Genomic DNA, 8,953 nt, shown 5'->3' on the forward strand with positions numbered 1-8,953 from the left:
ACTTAACCTAGTATATGCCAGGAGCATACTCCGCCAACTAAGCATGCGTCGTTGAGAGAAACCACTGTTCTTATCGTCTGGGCTATAATGTTTATTTTTGTTTCTTCTTTTTCTGTACATTAACCATAAAGAAAATAAGCCCATGAAGGGAAGGCTGACTCATTATTTTCTAGATTATATTGGAGTATGGAATTTTTAATACTATGTCTCTGTGTCAATCCATGTCTTATGTTTTCAGTCGGTCGTAGCCAGCATGTAACCCTTCCATAGCGCCTCTTTCTCTGTTCTGCGATGGCATCCAAGTGGTTTCTTAAGTAGCATTATCAACGGGTAAGAATAGTTCACAAGACACATAAGATTTTGTGGTGCAACTGAACTTAGCAAACATCTCCATGGGCGTACAAAATAGAGACAAAAGGTCTTCAAAATCGTTTGAGAATCTAGCTAACAATGTGGAAAAATTGGAGTTTTCACACTAAAAACAAAAAGTAGTTGTAGATTCACTACTGAAAACAAAATAGAGACTGGGCAGCAGTACCCATGCCTCTTTCTATTTGTAAGACTGAACTCAGCAACCTCTTTGTCAGTTATTACAACATCACCGATTAATAAGTTTAACAAATTCTAATAGCTTTCTTACCCTGTTTGTACAGAAGTACCATCTCATGATAAGTGTGTCACCGTCCTGATTTATGCCATTGTTTAACCTCCTCAATTCTCATGCAGAAAGAATGTGTATAAAAGAGGCGAAGATAAATCATGTATGGTAATTCTAGCCAAAACATAATTCAAAAAGATACAATGAGATTAGGCAAGGTTTAACAATTTGAAATAGTTGTGGATAGGCCAGTGAGCCTCTGTAGTTTATAAGTAATAGTGGATGGTCAGAGAAATTCTCGAAGTAATGTACACAGCCAGGCTATCATTTTAGCTGTGACCAAATAGTGTACACAGTCAGGCTATCATTTTACCTATGACCTTCCAGAAGTACTATGAAAGACATGTGGTTTACTTCTATCTCAGTCTGAAATATTCAAGCAACATAAACACGTGAGGAGTTTGGATCATATTACAAACAGTGGAAATCAAGAAATATGAATCTAGTATTTAGGACAAACAAAAAATATAATCTACTACCACTATAAAAGAAAGAGAGGGGCAGATCCAAACAATCCCACCCATCGATCATCAAGATCTAATGGCCCTTAATCATTCTGTGTTTAACGCTACCAACCACGCAACAAGCCACAATCGATCGCTAATAGCCCCGCACTAAAAATCGCCCCGCAGTCAAAAAAAAACCCGCCCCCGCATGACCTCCTCCTCCTCCTGCAGACCGCGCCGCGCCGTTCGCCTCCCCGCAGCCGCCCGCGCCGTTCGCCTCCCCGCAGCCGCGCCGTTCGCCTCCCACAGCAGCGCCCTTCACCGCTGCCTTCGCAGGTCGCCGGGACGGGAGCCCGTCCCGCCAGAGCCACCCCGCCGCGGGTCACCGCCTCCGCCCGCGCCCTTCACCGCTGCCTCGCGCCGCCGGAGCCACGGGGGCCACGGGTCGTCGGGAGCCCGCCCCGCCGCGGGTCGCGCGGGAGCCTCCCAGCCGCCGGAGCTGCCCCGCCGCGGGTCGCCGCCTCCGCCAAGCCGCCACTCCGCCTCCGCCAAGCCGACTCTGGTTATATCATTAGAAGGTGAATTATCATGATCCAAATCAATGCCAAGGTCAGCACTAGATGGGTTACAGTTTGATTATTGAGTATTTAATCTCTTCATATGATAATTGTATTGTGTAACTCGAATTACCTTTTGAGTGCTCCCACAAATCTATTCTACCACGACTCACTCCTCAATTGGCATCAAAATTACTATGCAATAGCTCCTAAACTTTCTATACATGATTTCAATCATCCACTAATATACAAAATTCAGGCAATCTCAATACTAATATTTTATATCTTCTTTTTTTGCCTCCTCCCTATCAACTCATACTTTATTTCTACATGTTCAGAACGTTGCCATTCATCAGCAATTGCTGCATCTAAGGTCCTTTCAGTCACATTTTCAGGTTTACTTCATCGCTTGAGAGTTTGTACTTTGTGGTCGTTGGTGGAAAGGTCGAGCAAGAGGTCTCTCTCAAGCTGTTGGAGAACGAGTCTGCAGAGACGATGTTGAATTTTATCAAGGCGGCTTCATTTTGTTTTGAACTATCCAAGAGAGACAAGGTTGCTTCATTTGCAAGCTCAAAACTCTTTATGATTGTATTCTGCTTGTCTACCCAATTCACTGAAAATATGAACCAATGCAATTGGTTGTTGGTGTTTGATCCCATTAATAGTATGATCAAATTTGTTTCGAGACATGCAGTCCCCAAATGCTCCACTCCCCACAATCTGACGAATGGGAGAGGGAAGCTGAGGCTATGGTCGCGCCGTTGTAGACAAACAGTTTAACACTGAGGTAATGTGATAAAAATAATCGTTTTTTCTCTCTCGTACGTTCCGATTTATGTATGCCTGCTACATACAATTCATGTACTCCATCCGTCCCAAAATAAGTGACTCAACTTTATACTAGCTTTAGTATAAAGTTAGTACAAAATAGAGTCATTTATTTTGGGACAGAGGGAGTATTGTTCTGTCCTTGCACTGGTTTCTTCTACTCCCTCCATAAACTAATATAAGAGCATTTAGATCATTAATTTAGTAATCTAAACGCTCTTATATTAGTATACAGAGGGAGTAATATTTTTGTTGTATATTACTACGTTCAGTTGGTGTGAAATCCCCCAATTTTTGGTTAATCTAGGAAGTAAAAATAAGTTCAGTTTGTAGACTGTTTAAACCACTTTTAACTGAACTTGTACAAGCATCAAATCTAGGATATTTCAAGTCTCTTCACAAAAAATATATTACATAGCAATAATTTCATCTTATTGTTGTACCAATACGATTATGAGGTGTATTCGTGGTGCTTTGAAGTGTAAAAATTGCAGTACTTTTCCTTCCTCTTTTTTTGTATTATTTTAGCTCAAGCTTACACTTTCTGACTGGACACTAAATAACATTCTTTTTTTTTGTTGCAACGAGAGAATAATAATGAGATGCGCTGCCACATGGAGAACTTGGACCAATTGATAAGACACCAAATCTTGGGCACTAAATTATGTGTAAGTAGTTGATCTGCATCTGAAATCTCTTTATAATAGTTGCGTATATTATAGTTAATTTCACCGATATCTGTGTATCTTTTATTTGGTTATTTGGCCTGAACCTACAGTTCAAGGTTAGTAATTATTTGGTCCGAGCCTACTATTCTTTTCCATGTCTTGTATAATTCTCTTTTTTGACATGAAGAGTTCCCAGAGGTTGGATGGCAATTTGAAAATTCCAGTGTATGCTTCAAGATGTATGCATATAATTTTGGAGTCTATTCATGTTGGTTCAGCATGTTTCTACTACACTCCACATCTTACAGTATTTAGAGCAGAGGGCCTTCAATAGTGAATACTGCATAAAATGGTATTGTTCCGTGGGATGCAGAATTTGTTGTTTCATTCATCCGTTATCCTTGGTGTTGTTTTACATAGCTTATACTCATTTGCTTTGTTTCAGCGGCAGGGTATACAACATAGGAAAACTTGACTAAGCTTTTCTGAAATTCTGGTTCCATTGGGTGATTTCTGTTTTCTTAATAAATTGGTGGGAGTGTGAGATAACTATTAAGCCAATTAGTTGCTGTGTACATTTAACAAGCGGGCAGTTGGGAGGTGATAATTATTTTTGTGTACACATAGTTTAGTCAGGGCATGCCCATGAACTATTGCTTGCATATTGTATCATGTGAATGTAAGTGATTAAATCTTCCTTGGCTGAAATGTCATACCGGTTTTGTGAAGTTTATATAAGCTTGCATTTTTTTGTTGCTTTGACCATTTTCTTTTTTTTCCTTTGATAGCTAAGATGCACATGTAAAATCACATAATTGGATCCTTTGGAGCCTGGTAGATTCAGTACCAATTGTCGACTTAGCACTTACCACGTGCTGCATAATTGTTTCAGATTAGCATCCTTGTACAACGGCTAATCAACTAGGAGCCTCTCCTGAGAAGCAAAGATGTGGATTATCCACCTCGAAGGTTATAGTTGCTAAAGAAGCTAGAGGAGATTTAGAATATTTTATCTCACAACTTTCACTTCATCAGCCCAATAATGAAAGCAGAAGTATGCATTAAATATACAAAGGTCTCCACAATGTTTGCATAAGACGGTAATGTCCCATCTTTAAATCCTCCGACATTGTGCTAGAAACTAATTTTATTACTGACTGGACATATATGCCATGCATGTTTAGTACCTTGACTCTTTATATAGACAAAGCTCTGAGGGATGAAGCTTTTGGGAGCCCGGATGAAGAATGCTTCTGAGGCGGAGAAGAGAAGTGATGAGAATACTTCCAAACCGCTTTGAATTTTTATTTTGGCAAACTCGGACTCCTTGTTTGATAAAATACATCTGAAGAGCATTTTTGCACACTGTTCAAATAAACTCTTCATTTTTGTGTCTCTGTCAAACAATGCATTTCAAATAATTAGGTTATTGCCCTGGGGATATTTCGACAAATGTTGTACTTATCATCCTAGATACTCCCTATTCATTACCTATATCACATTCCCATTTTATTTCTTTCGGGAATAGCACATATTGTATTTCCATTTTAGTTTCTTTAGTTGTTTGAATTAAAAAAAGGTGTAGATAAACAAAAGCTATAGAAAATGATACAAATTAAATAGAGGTGGAATTTGAAAAATTGATTGAATTGGCAGGACGTGCGTTGCACGTGCACGCTTACTAGTAATAAAAAAATCAAATTACTTGCTAGTTCATAGCCCTGGGAACCTCCCCTTGGCGATCCCTCCGACCATCTGATGCCTTCGGCGTATCCTTCAAGCCCACGCCACGTCTTTTGAAACACTGATCCAACTATAGTTTGTCGCGCCGAGGAAAACCATGGACTTGAGTGTGGTTTGAAGATAGAGGACTCTTATCGAGATTGCTTACATGAGAGAAGATAAGATGCATATTGTGTTAAGAAAAGAGATGGGGAATATCAAGAACACTGCTTTATTTTTTACGAGCATAGAGAAACCATGGATTTCAACTTCGATTTGCAGAAAATAATAATGTAATTTGGTTGCAACAGAAAGATAAATTCAAAAAGCAAGAAAAAACTATCAAGAGGCAAATCAATTCCTTACCTGTAGAAGTTAGGACTCATGAGAAACTATCAATGACAAAAGAAACATAAGCGACCATATTGGAATTGGCAGTACCTAAACCCATTTATCAATTTGAGATAAAGATGTGTAAGTTTTCTCACAGAATTTTTTGTTCTATCCTAATGAAGATTGCGGATTACTATTCAATGAAGTAGATGTAGAGGCATGCGTGAATATTTTGCTGTGCATAATGAGACTACATAAATCTACTATTTTTTAGAACAGATTTATCCTTATGTAGAAGCCCTTGCAAGAAACATGAAAAACACTGTGAGGGCACTCAGAAAGTGTACCTGAAAATACTTTAGCATATTTTCTGTAAGTGGAAACTATGCTATCTGAATACTGTAACTGCAAAGGAAGGATCACACATATTATTAAAAAAACAATGATAATATGGATTACATGGCTAGAAACGCAGGAAAATTTAATATAAATGTTTTGTATTAAAAAGATCATCTATCTATATCTGTTTCCAAATACAACAAACAAACCATAAACAGAAACATGTGTAACTCAATAATCCATACATGAAGCTATTTTCTTGCACAACCAACAATACTTAAATCTGAAAAATCTACCAACAAAATACTATACACTATAAGATATGATTCTTATTCCTGGACAAAAGAAATGTTTGTTGTACATGCAGATAATCTGAAAGTTAGCACATATTGGAAGAAAAACGTACAATCTCGAAATCCTTTACATAGGAAAATGTCTATGAAGCTTCTATAAACATCAAAAAGATTTGGCTGACAGTGGTTGATTTCTATATGTACACAACTCTGCTAGTTGGCAGCAAATGCCACGCAGATTATCTCAGCTGGTTGATTCTCCTTCACTCCCTATAATTCATAGTCTGGTAAGCATTGTGACGTGAAAAATGTACAAAACCCCAAAAAAATGTCTTGATGAGACATTACGAATAAAGCGAAAATATTGGCAGCTCTCCAATGAGTTCATCAAGAAGGAGAAGAGATGAGGGATTTAATGATATGTGGCCCGGCATGCCCAACCGCTACATCACAATCTTGTAAAAACCTTCTAGTCATACGTGATATGTGAATAGTGGATACTTAATAATCGTATATAATTATATGATAATCTAGCATATATGATAGACATATATACATATGCAATAAAAACTTCTTGATTCCAAAGTCAATTTTATATCTTGAGTTTCAAACACTGTCTAGGTTGTTATTGGATGTAAATCAATTATCTACGACTTATGTTTAAGCCTCAAATGATCCTATAAAAATCTTCTGCACATATTTCTCTCATCAACTGATGATGCGGACGATATCATTCCTGACATTTTTAAACAGTTCTAGCACTGCTGGAAACACATTCTTTCAAGGCTCAATGAGCAATGCTAAGAGAAATAGAGAATACAATCAACCTAGTAATCTAAGGTCTACACAATTTACATGAAGAAAGGCATCTTAATATATAGGTTTCTTACATTTGACATTGTAAACGCAAATTTATCACAGAAAACAAAATGAATCAAATAATTCTGTGAAATTATATTTTAAAAATAACACAGAAGGAAACAACTAATTGAATTATTTGCAATCATTTATATACATAATGTAATTACCTTAAAACAATTATACTAAATCTGAAGTATTCCATTGCAATGTTTACAATAGTCCTCGAATCTGCAGTAAATTGTACTAATTCACACTATCTTTAATTATTTCAGTTCTTTGCATGTGGATGATATGTATGTTCTGCTATCTTTCCAATCCGTGATGAAAGCATAGTTACAAAAGGATGCTTAGTTAGCTTACCCAACAACTTGACTAATTCAGCTCAACTGAGCTCCGTGAAGAACACCTTGTAGTTACCCTTAGCAGATGTATAATATAATTGTCTAGCGTAGAAGGCGACGCGGCTGCCGGAGACATGCATCTCACAGTTGTCGCCGCACCCACCACCTGCCTGCTGCCACCGTGCGTGTGCCTCTTGTTGTCTGCCTGCAGGAACCCTACAACACAACTTAATTAGGGTTGGCGATGTATCAAACACTTGCTGTTCTTTGGGGGCTCACATTTGTTTGTAGGAACTTTTCTCAAACATCAAAATTGCTCAGCCTCATGTAAACATCAAAGTGTGAGCTTCTTGTCCAGTATTAGACTTTTTAATGGAAAAACATTTGCTCTACATTACACACAACAGATACGCCGATTTATGTGATTTTGATGATGAATTTAATGTAGAACTATTGAATAGAGCAGGGAATTTCAGAATATGGCGTTACCTGCCTGCGTAGATGGAGTGTTGTTCATCCACTTCGCAGCCTCGCTGACGGTGACGACTGCTTGACCTGTTTCAAACTGTCTCCATCTTCCAACTGACCAACACTCAATTCTTATGAAAAATCATGGTGCTTGGTGAAACTGAGGGGATTTAAATATTGAGGAGCAAAGCATCCGGGGAGGCTGGGATTGGATCATGTGGTTGTTTAAGATGATGATTGTGCATTGATTTGAATTTTGGAACTGAAGAGATTCAATCCTTGGAAGAAGGGGATCAAGGAGAGGAAAAATTAGATTGTGATCTATATTTTTTGAGAACTGCAGCCTCGAGGGATACGACTTTGGACATGGTGACAGAAGCGAGGAGTTGCTCCACCTGAGCTCCTCCCCTTGTGGCCTCTCTCCTCTGCAGCCGTCTAGGGCGCCGCCGCTTCCTGTGCGCCTCGCCGACTTCCCATCTGCTCGTCGCACCTCGGCTCTGCAGCCGTCCATGGCATCGCCGCCTCCTGTGTACGGTGTAGCTCGTCGGCCATGGAGATTCTCCACAGCCAGTAGAGCCTCCTTTAGTCACCGCCTCTCGAGCTTCCTCGGCTGCACCACGACGTCTCCCCAACCACTGCCTCTGCGTCGCAGCACCACCAGAGCCTCCTTTAGTCACCGCCTCTCGAGCTTCCTCGGCTGCACCACGACGTCTCCCCAACCACTGCCTCTGCGTCGCAGCACCACCAGCCCTGATCCAACCACCTCCCCTGCTCCCCCTCACAAATTCTCTTGCGATGCAAACTTTTCTAAATCAAAGGAACACATGGAGATTGGATAGCAGCATGGATGAAAAATTGAGATCCAGCCCGGTAGTCTCTAGGGCATGGAGAAGCGGCAGAGAAATTGTGAGGTAGAGGAGGAAGATGGGCTAATTTTTGATTTTAGAGCACCTCCAACAGCCGCGCTATGCCCCGCATGCAAAAATCCTGTTTGCCGCGCGCGCTTCGGCTGATTTAGCGCGGCCGCCAGCGCTGGCTCCAGCAGCCGCGCTATAATGCAGCGCGCGCGCGCCGCTCCAGCAGAGCGTAAAAATACAGCGCACGCCGCACAAACCACATATACACTTCAAAGAAGAAGAGCAAAAATGATCAAACAAACAAAATAAATCAACAATAAATAGTTCAATTTCGTTATCATTACAAATTAAACAAATAGTTTATCGTTCAGTACAACAAATAATGCAATAAACACAATAAATAGTTCATGAACAATACAATGTCGAATGCAGAAATCATGATGCTCTTTGTCGTTCATACCATGCCCACCACTCTTCAATCAGATCATTCTGAAGTTCATTGTGCGTTGCGGACGCCGAATGACATCATAGGAGGCAATAAAACAGGTTACCCGTTCAGCCCTCCGTCGCACTCGCACGGGA

The 8,953-nt window shown here is 39.9% G+C and overlaps 1 long non-coding RNA gene across 2 annotated transcripts; it reads right to left on the reverse strand.

The window, feature by feature from the left end:
- Positions 1-4,162: 4,162 nt before the first annotated feature.
- Positions 4,163-8,415, reverse strand: LOC123161783 (uncharacterized). 2 transcript variants are annotated; one of them, XR_006480879.1, is made up of 3 exons: positions 7,536-8,415; positions 4,863-7,262; positions 4,163-4,553 (listed from the first exon to the last, which is right to left on the reverse strand). It is a non-coding gene; the product is annotated as an uncharacterized lncRNA (long non-coding RNA). The 2 variants fall into 2 exon arrangements; XR_006480878.1 differs by having other exon boundaries at positions 4,163-7,262.
- Between the last annotated feature and the right edge of the window lie 538 nt (positions 8,416-8,953).

This window comes from Triticum aestivum, chromosome 7B, assembly GCF_018294505.1.
Source record: "Triticum aestivum cultivar Chinese Spring chromosome 7B, IWGSC CS RefSeq v2.1, whole genome shotgun sequence".
Taxonomy (NCBI): domain Eukaryota; kingdom Viridiplantae; phylum Streptophyta; class Magnoliopsida; order Poales; family Poaceae; genus Triticum; species Triticum aestivum.